Consider the following 16,698-nt stretch of genomic DNA (forward strand, 5'->3'; position numbering starts at 1 on the left):
AATTATATAATTTATAACACTAAGATTAAACTAATTAAGTACTTTTTACTCTTCATATTTGTTTCAGTTTTTAATTTTATTTTTATTTTTCACTGAATGAAGGCTAGAATTATAGCCGAAACGTATGGATGTAAAATAAATTTTTGAAAGAAATTCATGTTTTTTATTGATGTTATCCCGATTACTAGACTTGTTAATACATATGTCATCATCAAATATTCTTAATTATAAATTCCATTGTGAAATAGTATTATGAAGCGAAAAAAAATTAAGCAAAGTTATCTTTCTCAATTATTTCCTCAAGTAGATGATTAAAATCATTATTAATTGAAAAACTTTTTAATGACCTGACGTTCTGGAGCGAAATGAAAAATATATCTTTAAATTACAAGATATGATTGATTTTTAATCACGATCTTTGTATACACGATTATTATATTGCTGATTACGCTCTGAGAAGCATTAAGGAATTGAATATCGCTCCTGGACGCATTAATTAATTAAATTTACCTTTAGCATTATGCATGCTTTTAGAAAATATAATCACATTATTACTCTGTATCTAACTTTAATTCCCTTTACGTCTTCTGAAATAAGATAAAATTCTTGCACTTCGATGCGAAAACACCAATTAGTGAACTTCTTTTATTTAAAGTCTCAATTATTTTTACTGCTGTAGTGCAAAATATTTTAGCGTTTTTAATTAGATGTTCAATAATGGTTTTTCGAGAACACTTACCTGTGATAGGTTTTGCTGCCTTGTTATGTTTATGTGCTTTTTTTGGTGGTTGAAACTGTACTCTGGCTTCCTAAAAAAAAAAAAGAAGTTAACTAAAACTCCATAATTATATAATTGAAAGGCGAAGAAAACATGTTTTCGCTAAGTTTATAACTGCAAAGTTAGCATATATGAAACGGAAATATTTTGTAGTAGTACCTATTGAAGGAGTTTAAAATATTACTTTTAAGAAATATTTTTCGTTTTGTTGTCAATTTCCAAGTTTAATACGAACTGTATGAATAATTTTCCGGATTAGTTATATCATCCGTTTTTTTAAACTTTTTCTAACTCTGCATTTCTCATCATAAACTGAACAGCAGGGTGCATTAAAGTTCACTATAAGTTTTCGTTTAAAGTTTTAATAAATATTGAAGTTCTAAGCGATTGCCTACTTTAAACTTTCTTGCTCTGATTAATATTTTAGCAGATAATAAGGAATCAAAGGGAAAAGTTTGAAAACATATTTTAAGCCGTTTATCTATACACGCAAAATAGGTTTTTCATTTAGTTTTTTTTAAATTAGCCAACAATTAAAGTTCATACATAAACATACTACACGTTTGATAAATAATGCTTGTGTGATATATTATTACTAGTTTGTCGGATTGAATAACATATTTCTTTTTTGCTGATACATTCCAAATAATCTTCATCTTTTCAGATTCATAAAAGTTTTATTCTATGCGATGCAGAAAATTAGTTACCTGTCGACAGGCGATTTGATTCGAGTGTTATTTATTCATACACGATATCGTTTACAGATGACCGATTGTATGATTATTTTTATTTATTAATAATTTAGTTTCAAATAATACTTAATAAATTTGGTGTAACATCCGAAGTGGTAAAAATAACTCAGTACATAAACATAAGTGCGCGATGATTGTGTGAATTGCCAAAAATTTTTTAGATGTATAATGTAGATTTTATGTACCGACTCATGGCTAGTTAAACTTTCCAATAACGATAACTCAAGTTTTTAATTAAAACTCTCATTAGCTATCCAAAACGTAGTCAGACTCTCCAAGAAATGCTCAGCAGTTTAAAGAGTTTAAAATGTCTAGTTACAGATTAAAAAACATTTTAAACATGTGATCATTTATCATTTTAACAAGATTTATCTATGTTGAGTCTGGTAAGAATTTTGTACTAGTTTCGTATATTACAGTCTTTTGTATTAAAAAACTAAAAAATACAAAATGAAAATCTCATCTTTGTAAGCAACCAGCCATGCACTAACTCATAGTGAAAACCGCCGGAATTTTTCAATTATTCATCGTTGTACGCCAACGCGTTCTAGGAAGAATAATGAAAGCCTCTGATAAGACAGAGTTTTTATGAAAATTTTATGACTATTGTAACCATAAATCTAACCTCAGATGGAAATTAACTCTTGTTTTAATAATTCATAAGCAGATCTTTGCAGAAGTTCCACTCGCGTATTTGGCTCCGAAATGCTTTTGAACCAAAATCGAACAATGGGTTTATAATTATGAATTAATCTCGACGAAGCTTTCGCTGAAAATACTTAATTTTTTACTTTCTTATTAATCATCAGCAGTTCATTTCATATTTTTTTCTATTCTTATGATATCTATGATGGTATTGCAATGTTAAATATAGTGATTATATTCTCTTTCTAGAAATAATGTTTATTCAAATAATGTTTGTTTTTTATCAAAAAATTCGCATATTATGTTTTCTCGGCGTTTCAAGCTATTCTGAATCAAATGAGACCAAAAAGTATGTATGTGTGTCTATGTCAACAGGTTTCAAAAATTTAAGACATTCGATGTATCTTGATGAGGACTAGCGTTTATCAATTTTGTGCGACGATCAGCCAAGCCTTTTCTTTATAAATAGTTTTGTCCACGTTTTAGCCTGCAATTCTGAATCGATTTTGAAAAATCAAAAACAGTTTTTTATGAAAGTTTTTTTTGGCGATATATATCATGGTCTTATAGAACTTACTGAAATATTACGGCCTTACGACGTAGTTCAGTTTTAAACATCCATCAAAGTTTGAAAATGAGGAGTTTTTCTGACGTTTGTTAAAATTAAAATTGGACGATTGGTATAACGATAGAGTTCTTGGTCTTAATGAACATAATAAACCATTAAAGTCCTACAGAAACTGGTTCAATTATAAAAAATATTGATTTTTGAAAATGTGCTTTTAGAAAATACTCTGAGTTAACGTGTTCGTTCGTTTTCAATTATGTGTAATAAATCCACTCGGAGTACTTTTAATCACTTATAAATTAATTTATTTTTCATTGATTTAGTCGATTATTTACACATATCGGAAAGTTCATGTAACTTGCCCCAAGGCAAAATACCAATATCAACTAGCTTACTCCAAGATTAGCTCAACTCAAGTATTTACAGTCTTCAATGTATTTAATAGATTTTAATTAAATTAATTAAAATAATTAGATAGAAAAAAAATGAATCAATGTTTTTATGTGTTTATCTCCAACACAGAATAATTTACAAACAATGTTATTCTTCAAGTGATCCAAACTACTTAATACTTTTAGTGTTTCGCTACCAAGTCGGACAAAGTAAGTTCTGAAGTAGTTTTGTCTTTTATTTACATTTAATATCCACGCCATAGAATGATCCGTTTATTGTCTTATCTGCCGAGTCCCAGATAGATTGCCATGCAGACGGGAGACCGCAAAAATCGATAAAGGATTCTCTCGCAGTTTTTGCTAGACACATGCACGGGGCATTGAGTGAAACTTAATTTATTAACCGAAAAAGTAGAACTAATTGGAATTACTTAACAAATAACATTTAACAACAGTGACCGAACTTATCAGCCGCATGCGTACGTTACCATGTATGTAATCTAATGACAAAATTGTTATTTACATAGAATACATGATATCCTGTTCAACACGTTTCTGACCACATTGATATTGATAATAGTATTGTGTTTTGATGTGTCATTTACCATGAATAAAGCTACAAGCAAATTGAAGCTTAATTACGAAACTGAAATTGTGACAGATAAACATGTGGCAAATAAAGCTTGTTTTGATGTGCGCCTGCGGTTCCTACAATTACTAATAGATAACATAATTATAGTAATCAGTAAACTTGGTCTCATTAAATTGAGTGATGTGGCGAAACCGACTTTAAGAGCATTATTTAAATTATAAATCTAATGATTTTTATCTTGCACGAGATGAAAAAGTATCCAGCACTGGTTGTCAGTTTGGTGCAAGAAGACATTTTGATAGCACCGCGACGCGTGAAGAAGATATATTGTCGTTATATCTTTTTCAACAGTTTTTCGCTGGCGATATAAATAGATATTCCTCAACCTAGGATTTTCTTCGCTGACACCCAAATCGCATAAGTGCTCTTAGAAAAATAATTTAAAGGTGATTTGCTAATGGATATATATATATATATATATATATATATATGTATATATATATATATAATATGAAACACAAAAAATGAATTACACACTAGTACTCGTGTAACTCTTAGTACATTAGATGCACAAAATGAACTGCAACGATTGCGATGTTTGTTATATTGGAAAAGTTCTCAATATATTTGTAAAAGTGGGTCAGCATGTTCATAATTCAAATAATCTCAAACAATTTAAAATCACATTCTCTGAACTCACTTTCTATACTAATCATTCCATAATACTTAATAAAGAAAAAATACTCATCTTAGGAAATTAGCTGAATCTTGTTTCAATTTTCTGAATTATAGGTATATTATGTTTTAACTTTTCATAGGGTAAGTCATAGTAATGGAAAAAATCCAAAATGAAAACTTTTGCATATCTTCACGTTTCAGAGGTTTGTGAACATTTTGGCCTATCTCATACAAAATGCATGTGCGGAGACAATTTTTCGTCGACGATTTCAGGCGTATTGATGAACCGATTTGAAAAATTCAAAAAGCAATAAATTCGTGGTGATAGGAAGACGTACTAGATTAGTTTTTGACGAAGACAGGTTCAGCGGCTTCAAGGGTATGGAGCAAAAAGTGCTAAAAATGTCAATTTTTAAGAGAAGATGAACCGATTTGAATGATTTGTAATGATGGGGAGAAGTGGTGATTAAATCTTGAAAAAGGCAGGTCCAGCCGTTTCGAAGATACAGGCTAAATATGCAAAAATTGCAGAGAACTAAGCATCCGATTTAAATGTTTTGAAAAACTTTCTGCTTGTGTTGATGAAACGATTGCTTTGGGGAAAGATTTTTTTTTTTAATTTTTAAAGAATTTTTTTTTTAATATCGAAAGATAATTTCGATTTTAATTCTAATTCTAGCTAAAGTCCTGAACATCACTTATAATACTTTGAATAATTATAATAATCTATTTGAAAACATTTAATATTCCTCGAATATTTCATTAAGGTACGGGAAGTTCAAGCAATTTGCCTTAAGTCGCGATGCCATACACCACTAGTTCATTTCATATTTATCTGAATTATGTATAATATATTAATGAATGAATATATTGTATATAATATTATATATATATATATATATATATATATATGTAATAATAGAAAGGTATACACCAGAAACGTCGAAGTTTTCACAGACAATTTTGTTTGCCATTCAATTTCTTGCTCGAAACGAAAGTCAAATATATGATATGAATATGATTTTGAAATCGAGATAAAATACGATAAATATTATTGAAATTGATTAGTATTGACATAAGCTACTTATACAAAAATATGTCTGGGTTATCCTTAAATGATATGTCTAGGCTATACATAAATATTATAAATATTACTTGATAGGTTTTTTTATTTTATTTTTTCTTGTACAAAATCATTACTCTAAATTTAATATCCACGTTATCAGGCATTTCTTTGAATTCAATCCCGTCCTGCTCTGGAGTATGATGGGGCAAGGTATATTCCAAAGTATTAATGCTCCCTTACATTACATCATTTTGTCATCAAACGAAATTTAAGAAAATGATATTACACTCCCTGTGATTTCCATCAAAATCAAATTAGATTGTATGTAAATTAAAAGCATTGCAAAAAGTATGATGGAATTTCAAGTATAATGATATTTATGTCTTTTCGAGATATTTACGCGAGATGCTTTTCACGCCATTATTATAAGGACTTTAGTAATAGAAAGATATTGTATTATATCAGAAAACTAGAAACAATGTTAAAAGACAAGTTGTATTATTGTTACAGCTATATATTTTATTAAGATTTAATCACCACGGGAACAACCTTGATTTTACTTTGGTAGCAATAGGTTTGAATACATTTTTAATGTCTTACCAATTTTTTATCACCAATAATTATTTTTGAGATCGGTGGCTAATCTAAGGTAGCTAGAATTTATAGGATTGGGTCCGGCAATATTTTTTCACATATCGATTGCAATATGAGAAGACGTACATCTAGATCGAAATCATAAGATTTTATTATATCTTGAATGTCCTGCCATTTATTTTTAGTACGGGTTAGAAAATTATAAATGGATATTGTAGGACTGAACCGAATTGTAGAACATACACGGCACGTGGGCATTGGCGATTTGCAGTTTATATGATAATGATTTGTTGCCAGCAATTCCAAGCAAATCTGCAGTACCTTAGATCTCTCTAGAGAAAAATATGCAATGCAGTAGTATTCAGTCGTGCAAAAGCTCCATCTTATAAATTTTACAGTTTTGCCAGCTTCATATATAGAAAATTACTGATACAAATCGTAAAATGCCATTAAAAGTTGGTCAATCAATGAATTTAGATCAATAGTTTATAATTGGCTATTAAGTGAATATCTTGCAAACGGCATTAAAAAGGTTGAAAAATACTTAGCGGATAGCTAAATTTTTGTATTATATTAATTTAGGCTGAAAACTGCAATATTCTCTCTCATCTCTTTGAAAAGTTATAAGCATTCAAATGTAGCCAGAGCGAAAATGCTCATGAATCGAGCACTATGAATACTTAAAGTACTATTTTATACCAATATGAAAAACAATAATTTCAATCAGCTTTGCAATTTAAGCCATTTACCAAATTTTATTTGACCACTATTAATCTGTATTTGCGTTATTGTTGCAAAACAAATATCACACTTCAATGGTAATAATTCATTGTTTGTAAAATTTAAAAATTAAAAAGAAACTCAAATGAAATTCCGTTCTCTTTGTGTATATATTTTTTCAGGCATAGAACATAAAAGTATTATTTTAGATGTTTTAAAAATGCAGTGGAATTAAAACTAATTATATTTTTATTCCTCACATAATGAACCATGTATATAGCTAGTCGTGGTTCGAACGAGAAAATAATAATAGTATCGTAAAACATGTAGGTAAAGTTTCATAAAACGAAAACTATACAACGGCTTATAGAATTTCACAAAAGTCATTAAAGATATCAGTATGCGATCTAGATATTTTCTTGCTTGATTAATTTGATGTCGCTTACGTAATTTCTAAAGTGGCTATTAAAGTGATTGATAAATGCGGAAAAAATTTATACACTTTTTCAGATGTGGGACTGTTTGTTATGGGCTCTAGTTAGTCGTAAAGTTGCACGATGCATATAACTGATTGGTTATATATTTTTAACTTCACGTAGTTATAGTAATGGGCCAAAAATCGAAAATGAACATTTTTGCGTATTTTCACGTTTTGAAGGTTTATGAACATTTTGGCATACCTCAGAAAAAATATATGTGTGTTTAGTGTGTCCGCAATTTTTCGTCCACGTTTTCAGGCGCACGAATCAACTGATTTATATTCTAAATGCATTGTATCAATGCAAGTAAAATGATGAAAACATAAACTTCTCCTTCGGGAAGTTAATAATATCTGAATCATTCTAATCGGATGCTCCGCTTTGAATTTTTTCAATGGTATATTAAAAGTTGTAAGTAAATATTTCTTGCAGGTGGTTTAGCAAGGCAAAAAAATCTGATAAGCGTGATTGAATAAATGCCATAATAAATTAGTTTTCCAAGTCGCATAACAGTTGTACGATTTTTTATCTCTCATATGTACATTTATAAATGGCAAAATACGATTGTTAGAGCAAATTTCAAAACACAAATTCATCAGTATAATAGACGACGATATTTTGTGTGCTAATCAAACAGTCAGATTTCGCATGACGGTTTCCCGAGGAAATACAATTAGTCATTCCGTCGGTTCCGAGTCGTGTGTGGCGGCTTCACAGATTCTCTTTTGTAACGCATATGCCCCGGACAAACATAATACAGGCAGCAAGCAGCTCCCCTGCACACGTCAAACGATCGCAGGCGGCGGCAACCGCGTTCAACGCGGCGGCAGTTTAAATCTGCTGCAACATGGAATTGACCTAATTACTCGACTAATGTCTCAATTTTCAAAATGGATAGAATACCGTACATGAAACGTAGAATGATCATCATCTGTAAGAGGATAACAAAATAAGTGATAGGTTGAAACGTGATCTAGACCTTGTAGGTGCATGCTTTTGGTTCAATTTTGCAATTAATAATAAATGAAAAATAATACAATAGATATAGATGATGATAGTTTTGTCGATATTGATACATATTTGAAGTATTTTGCAGTCCAATCGTCGAATTAAAAAGATTAAAACAGAAATTTTGTTTATTCTATTAAACGTTTCGACACTTAATGTGAGTCCTGGTCATATATTATCAAAAGATTAAAACACTTAATGTGAGTCATCATCCAATAATCTAAAACACATTACATAAATAGCAATAGTTTATATCAAATATAAATATAAAAATGAGGAAAATATATACATACCACACCAGGTAAAACACAAAAATGTATAAATTTTATTAAACAATAAACTTGTGCAAAAGAAAATCATAACTAATAATAATTAATGACGAGAAAAATTAAAGAAACATATATTGCCCTCCTAGTACTACGTGTTGTTCGCTCGGAGTGCATAGTAACACAAATGATATGAAGGTTACGCGGCACGTGCGGTAGAGTGAGTGGATGCGGGGTATAAGAAATATATATATATATATATATATATATATATAATTTTGAATTTAATGCTCATGTCATATATACTAATAATCTGACATATCCTAATAATTGTGAGTACCATCTATAAAACACAAGAATTAAAATTATAAACCTAAATGATTTAAAACCTATGTTAAAATCCAAACAATTTGGCTGTAATTCTATTCCTCGTTTAGTAGTAAAAATGAAAAAAGTTAGTTTTCTATTAAAACATGCAAATTCGAAATCTTCAATTTTTCAATTCAATTATTTTTAAATAATTTTTATAATTATTGCCTAATTGCATATTTAAGTTTTAATTCTGTTAGTATTATTCCACTGAATAAAGGGTTGCACTATAGCCAAAACGTATGAATTTACCATAATATATGTACAGGGTGTCCCAGAACTCAATATCACGCTGTTCTGAAAAAAAAATCTAAAAAAAAGGTTTATTTCACTTTGTTTAGAAACACGAGCTTTTAAGTGCATCATAGAGCTTTGGTGAAATTATAACAATTTTTCGATTATTGTGGTTAATTTTCATAACTTTTTTTATCATTTAAATTTTGGAACCGTAACCGTAAACAATATAATGTAAAAGTAAAAAAATAATGACAATTGCCCCAAATTTTCAAGAATTAAAACATTTTGTTACACTATGAATCTAAAATTTTCAAAATTTGTCGAATTCGAAAAGCCCTCGTTTAAAAAAATATTTTGAAATATGTTGGCAAGTTTCATCAAAAGTTGGCGCATTTAATCTGGATTATAAAATAGTACAATACTTGATAGTTTTTTAATAAAAAAAATCGATTAAAAACTGTATATGTGTGTATATATGTAATAAATATCAACACTTGTGCCAGTTCGTACGTTATAAAATTTCAACAGTTTCTATCGATAATATCTTTTTTGTTTTTGCCGGTGACTAATACCGTGATGTGCACGCGTTTCATATTCGATTGAAAAATATTATCCTATAAATTGGCAATCCATCCTCTAACAGGATGGAAGAAGTAGCGATAGCTTTCGATTTAATAGACATGTCGTTGAGTATAGTTCTATTAAAATTATCGACTGAATCGATAGTCATTGTTGCCTTCATAACTACAATATTTTAAAAACTTTTAATAGCAAAAGTATTTTTTTCTCGCTTGCTAAATATACTGGCTGGTATGTATTATCTTCCATATGGCACGCTTTTTTTCTAATTAGGAACAACGGTTGTTTGTTTCAGCGATGAAATTAGCATAGAGAATATTAAAACTTGGTAAATGGAATTCATAATATGCATCTCATATGCTCTCCGCACCTATGCAAACCCCTGTATATATATGGCTTTATATTCAAATACCCTCGGTAAAAAGCGAATGAATGTGTGCCGAGATTAAAATATAATTCTACAGCTAAAATGCTCGGAAACGTATGAATTAGTTATGCTAGCATTTTACATTCGTTTCATATATTGCAGCCGAATATCAATTAATATTTCGTAATTAATTAGCATTCATTTCATTTAGGTCCATGGAAAAAATATGGAAATTTTTGGAGTTTTATACATGTACTATTAGCTATTAGAAAACATCGATTTACAGATTAGTTAAATATGAAATACCACAAATTCCTTGCCTTTCCTTACCACTAGCTGTAAGTAGCATTTTGTCTTGAGGAAGTTGCATAAATTTTCCGATACGTACACATAATAAACTTAACTAGTGGTGCATGGCAAGGCAAGTCGACCTGCTTTTACCACAAATAAATCAGCACGTCTCCTTATCAATACGAATCGAATGTTTTGTTAATTATTCAAATCGGTTGACTCATGTTTCCAAAATCGTCGACGAAATTTTATATCCGCACACACACATACACACATACAGTAATTTTTCTAAAGATGCCAAAAGGTTCAGAAATAAAAATGTTCAATTTCGATTTATTCGCGATTATTATAACTTACCCTACGTGAAGTTAATCAATAGAGAATAGAAATTCAGTTATTTCGGTAAAATCTAAAAAGTAAAATGTTTCACTGAATAATCATCAATCAATGCAATTAAATTAATTTGTTTGACAAATTTTATATCATCTATTTTGTTTTCAAAAACGTATTTGATTAAAGTGGATGTCAGCTGTAATCAGTAGCTACCTACGAAATACGGAATATATATGGATAGGCAACTTAAATTCCGATTAGAAACACGCGGAGAAATTCTAAACTTTGATTATTTTTTACAATTCAATTGTTATGTAAAGTTTAATGAAACGCGTCAAAATGGTTTTTTCAACATTCTATTACGAAGAAACGGTCCAAAAACTAATTAACTCGATTTCCAACCGGGTCACATACACACACACACCAAACACACACATATACTTCTTCCGAATTTGGTCTCTTTCAGTTCAGAATGCCTTAAAAAGTCAAAACACAAAATTTTGGATTTTTTGCGAAAACAAACTCTTCGGGAGAGAAATAGAGATGCGAGAATAAATTTTACTTGAATTTTAAAATATCGACTATTATATAAGAAACAAAAACTATTAAAATATTGCGCAATATTATATGATCAATACTTTTAATTATTTCAATTTATTTCAGTAAATATATGTACTATTCTAATAACTCAACCACATTTATTCATTACCCAGGTTAAAAAATTCCCTGCTCACTCTCGTACTTTTTTGAATGATGAAAGCCTATTTTGCAATTTGGACAGCTTTCTATGTCAAAATGATTTAAATTAAATTCAACCATAATAAAGTTGCCGCAAATAAATTGGCAGTGTCGATATATTACCCATATGTTTGCAAATTGGTCGGTAAATATCACCGGACGGGTCGTTCGCATTTTCATAGTTTGTGGAAACGATATTATCTGATTGAATGCTCCAATCTATCTGTGCCCGAGGGTGATATAAAATGAAGAAAATAGATAAAAGTCAATGATTAATAAATAAAGTTTTTCGATTAGGAAGAGTAATATTTTGTTTTTTAAAACTGGAAACTTTTACCTATTACACATATTTTTTAAACAAACAGACGTGTGATAAATTTTAATTTTGCCTCAGTTATTTTATTCATTATATATCTTTTTCGACTTCTAATTTATCTGAATCGTAAGCGTAATTTGAGTAAATGTTTATATAATTAATTAATCATTCCAAAGGATCCTTATTCTAAATCAAGCGATTACATTTGAATGGTAAAATTAAGGACGTATTCCAAATTGAAATTAATAAATTACCCTCGTATGGTTAAGAAAATGTCCTATATACTGAATAACAGGTTCAATAAATGCAAACATTTGTAAATTATTACAAAAACCAATGTTAACGATAGGGTCATTCATTTGTCAATATATTTCTCATTTAAAATTGTTTGTCTTTTGAAATATTTGAATATGCAAATGTGCTTCTGGAATATAATTTTCAATTCAAACAGATGGTTTCCATTTGCCGCAACATTTTGAATAACATTATTACCATTAAATTAGTCTATAATTAAGAAAACGATTGTATTTCATCATGATAAACATAGTCAGACATATCGATGTTTCTTATCTCTACATTAATGAATATTCATCGAATTCAAATTGATATTGTTCACAATGCAATAGACACGATATAATAATAATAATTTTATTGACATAAAAAAATTTAATGAAATATTATTGTTACAATAATTGGAATATAAATTTAATTTAGTAACATATCTAATATGTTACTCAAATTTCATTCTAAATTAAAGAAAACATCTACATCAACAGGTATACCTTAATGAAGTAATTACCTTAATGAAGTGCATGAAGTGGCAGCGCCAGATAATTAACACATCAAAAATTGCAATATCATGACAATAAATTGACGCAATTACTAAAAAAAACTCGTACGGAACCCTTGGGATATAAACATCATCCACACTTTGCTAATTATGTAAATTACTATAATCGTCGATGAATATTAGTCAGATTTTCATTTAAACGTTGTTTGTAAAGGAAACAAAAAAGCATAACAGGCGCGGTGTAATTAATTACACAGGGCACGATTGTATGTTTTTTTTAATTATGTAACCATCTAAAAATAGGAGCCTGCGTAAAATAAAACGATATGAAATGGAATTAATGGCCCGAAATAAAATAAATAAATGAGATGCTTTTTATGACCGACTACCTCCCTCGGGTAAGGAAAAACACGTATATTCAATGCACGAAGGATGAGAATTTTTTTCTAAATATCATTGAATATTTATAGTAAATAAAATATTTGCTCCTTTTGTTTTCCCCTTTCGATCAGAATTTTAAAAAGTTTTTTTCAAATGCTATATTAATAATTTAAAGCAGTTTCGTTCGACGTAAAACCTTTCATTCATCATTAACATAACTTTTATATCTAAATAGGTTAGAAATTACTGTATCACAACTTTGAGATACTTAGTTTGTAAATAACAAACAATATACTTAATTGAATAAAAAAAAATACAAATTATATCATACATAATGAGAAATTTTAAGTTTTAAGGTAACTCAGCTTCGGTATTTGTATTTAATAAATTATTGAAACTTTGAATCGTTCTACATGTTGTAACAATCGTTCAAAATCACCAAAAATTATTCATAAGCAAACCAGATCAAGTTTTCAGGGATTTTACAAATAAATAAACAGTTTTATTTAGAAAATTTTAATTTACTGTTGAAAAGGTAAAGAACTGATTCTGCCGCATAACAGACTAATGTTATGGCAAGGCTATGTTATGTAAACCTTTCCATACAAAATCGTTCTAAACCTTACCAAAAGCCAGTAAGGCGTTTTTCTCAGGTTGTCAGATAGAAAACCTAACCTAGAAACCGCAAAAATGCAAAAAACGATCTTATTGTTAGATAACAGGGTCTTTTTGACCCAGCTTCATAACATTCAAGTGACGTTGCAGTTAATGTGTAAAACGTCTGAATGCACTGCAAATACATGACATTTTGATAGTATTCAGCATGTTTTCAGTATGATTCAGTAGCATAATGTATGGAAGTTGGAGCGTAACATGGCCTTGCCATAAGATTGGTCTGTTATGGGGCAGAATCGGTCCCTTAGTCAGATTCTTTCTATTTTATAAGATATTATTAGTATTTATAATTCATTTATTTTGACTAAAGAAAGGTTTGACGTTTTCATTACTAATTTCTAACTTCAGTTAAATATAATATCCATTTTATACCTTTTCCACTCGTACATTGCAAAAGTAATACTTATTATGCCGCCGTTGGAGGAATTCGGTTCGAATCTCCAGCAATACCAGAATTAAATATAAAATATTAAACTAGATTAAAAATTGTTAATTTGTGGCATACCAGAAAAAATTGTATTAGAAGTAAGAGGAGAATAAGATGAGACATATTGAAAAACAAAAAGAAGAATGAAAATCAGTTGAAAGAAAATTGAATGCATGATTAGGATATAAGGAGAGATAGTATATATGATATATGTGTAAAATAATGTGAATAATGTAGGTGGCTAAAAATGCTGTAAAGCGGAGGCCAATAAAAATTTAAACAAAAAATATGCCGCCGTATTAGGCATACGAGTAGAAAAGGTTGTGTGAATAATTGGGAATTTTCTTTAGCCATCTTTTTCATCAACAATGTTCATATGTTTTACACTTTAATTATTGATTTCTCGAAGTCACGTCCTACATAAATCCACATCACATCACATATCGTACAATCTCATCCTACGAATCTCCTATATCCGAGACCCTCCATGGACCGAAGTAAATTTCTTTCTTTCGGCCTTTTGGAGCCGGCGGTAAAAAAGATATTAATGAAGGAAAAAAGTATTTGTCTGATAATCTTAACCGCTATTTCGTGTTTTTGTGCGACCGTAGCAAACGCGTTACAATTATTTGTAGTCAACAAAGTGTGATAAACGACTCAATTCTTTTTCTCATTTTGGAATATCATTGAAATAATCAAAAAAATTTATATAATATTTCTTCGTATTTAATGTAAATGATTGATTGAAAAAAAAAGTTGTTTTTGGATAGTGTGTAAGAGCTGTTATCAATACTCACAAAAACCATGCATAAGATATTAATTACTTTGGTTGTAAACATATAGGTACACACAAACAAATATTTTTATATTACTAATTATATTATTAATATAATAATATTCGTATTTATGTATTACTACTATATGTATTTATAAGCAAGAAAAAACTTTTTCCTCAGAAATAAGTTCATGGTCGTCTCCGAAACTCATTAATCGTATGTGTTAATTTACTATCAACACGTCTACTAAATTATGAACACATGAATCTAATGTTTTTATATTAATGGATTATACTTCATAGACCTTTTTTAATATGCATTATGGCCTGTGTACTTATGAAGACGTTATATTTTAACATACCTCAAAGTAGAATACTTGACTTAATTAATTTCGCAGAAAGCTATTTTCTTTGAAAAGATTTATAGTCCTACTAATAAAATTTTATGTGATTTATACCTAGAACAGCAAATTCCTCGTCTCAATCAACTATAATTTACACTTCGACAAATATTTTAATTGAAAAATATACAATATCAATATCCTCACACTGCAAGACTAGTATCTCTATTAATATGCCATAACGCTTCTATGGATTTTCGTTTTAAGGGGGTATTCTAGTGTAGAAATTCAAAAAAATCGTTTTTTTTTTTTATATTTTCAAAGTTTAACTATCTAAGAATATGAGTATGAGAAGGTTTTTGAAAATTTGAATTATTTTCGGAGATATAGGCATTTTACTGACTCGGTCTCCATACTGGTTTGTCTTCACTTAAAACTTTAAATGCGTTTTTCTCAGAACAGACCGATTCACTTGAAATGTTCAGAGAGTCATATTTATAGACCTATCTATAGCCCGAACTAGGATCATCCCGAAATTCCAATTTTTACTATTTTTAAAAAATTCGAGAAGCTCAAAAAAAAAAACAGCAAAAAAACACTTTTTTTCAAACAGTCGACAATTTGTAAAAAAAAATTTTTTTACTCATCGCTAGTTCGGGCGATTGCGACATCATTGTAGATTAATAATCTTTTTATTTTTTGCATTTCCGATGGCTAGGAGGACTGAAATCATGTCAAGACTGAGGCGCCAATTTTTTGAGATCACCCACTTCATCAGCTGCCAGTTTTTACAATTTTCAACTTTTTTTTATTTTTAATTTTTGTTTTGTATTTTAATAATATTAATAAACAAGTGGTAAAAATGGATAGTAAAAACATTCATTGCTTTCTTTTACGACACTTTAAAAATGACCTAAAATTCATCGCTCTACACTAGAATACCCCCTTAAGTATTTTAATTCAAACATGTTTCAATATAACTCTTCTTTCCAATCGAACTCTTTTTTTAGTTCATGAAAGTTTCTAAGATAATGATCATTGTTTTACAAAGAAAATTTCCGCATTACAACTATCATTTATATTGAAGAAGAGTTTTTTCAAAAAGTTTTAATTTTAAAAACAACCTTTATCGATAAGTAAACAGCGGCGCCACGCTCCGATGCTTACTTGACTAATACGGAAAGTTACCAGAAAGAAAGTTCTCAACATAAACAAAAAATATAATAGAGTTTAATATTGTACTTAGTTTGCAAAATGCTAATGCCCACGTACATGCACCCACACACACCCACGCAATATATATATGGAACATCATATTAGTAATAATACATGAATATTATAAAATTAAAATGATTGAATATGATATATTTGATGGCGAATTGCAGAATTATTACGTATTTTGCCGCCGGAGTTGCGGCATCCTAGTGGTAAGGGTTAAGTAGTATTTGAAAAAAAACATTTTTCAAACCGCTGTTGTTTTTGCAACAAGCAATTGTTTTTAAAAGGTAGCAAGACATTTATTTTTCAAATGTGTATTTTTT

At 29.3% G+C, this 16,698-nt stretch overlaps 1 long non-coding RNA gene across 1 annotated transcript in view; it reads right to left on the minus strand.

Moving 5' to 3' along the window:
• Window positions 1-739: 739 nt before the first annotated feature.
• The window catches only part of LOC113363910, a 151,584-nt gene continuing 135,625 nt past the window's right edge, over window positions 740-16,698 (minus strand). The window contains exon 3 of the long non-coding RNA XR_003365983.1: window positions 740-809. This is a non-coding gene — a long non-coding RNA (uncharacterized LOC113363910). The remainder of the gene's footprint in view (window positions 810-16,698) is intronic.

The sequence above is a fragment of the Ctenocephalides felis genome, unplaced genomic scaffold (assembly GCF_003426905.1).
Source record: "Ctenocephalides felis isolate EL2017-DRISC unplaced genomic scaffold, ASM342690v1 CF-g0.4_SCAFFOLD_00845, whole genome shotgun sequence".
NCBI lineage: Eukaryota > Metazoa > Arthropoda > Insecta > Siphonaptera > Pulicidae > Ctenocephalides > Ctenocephalides felis.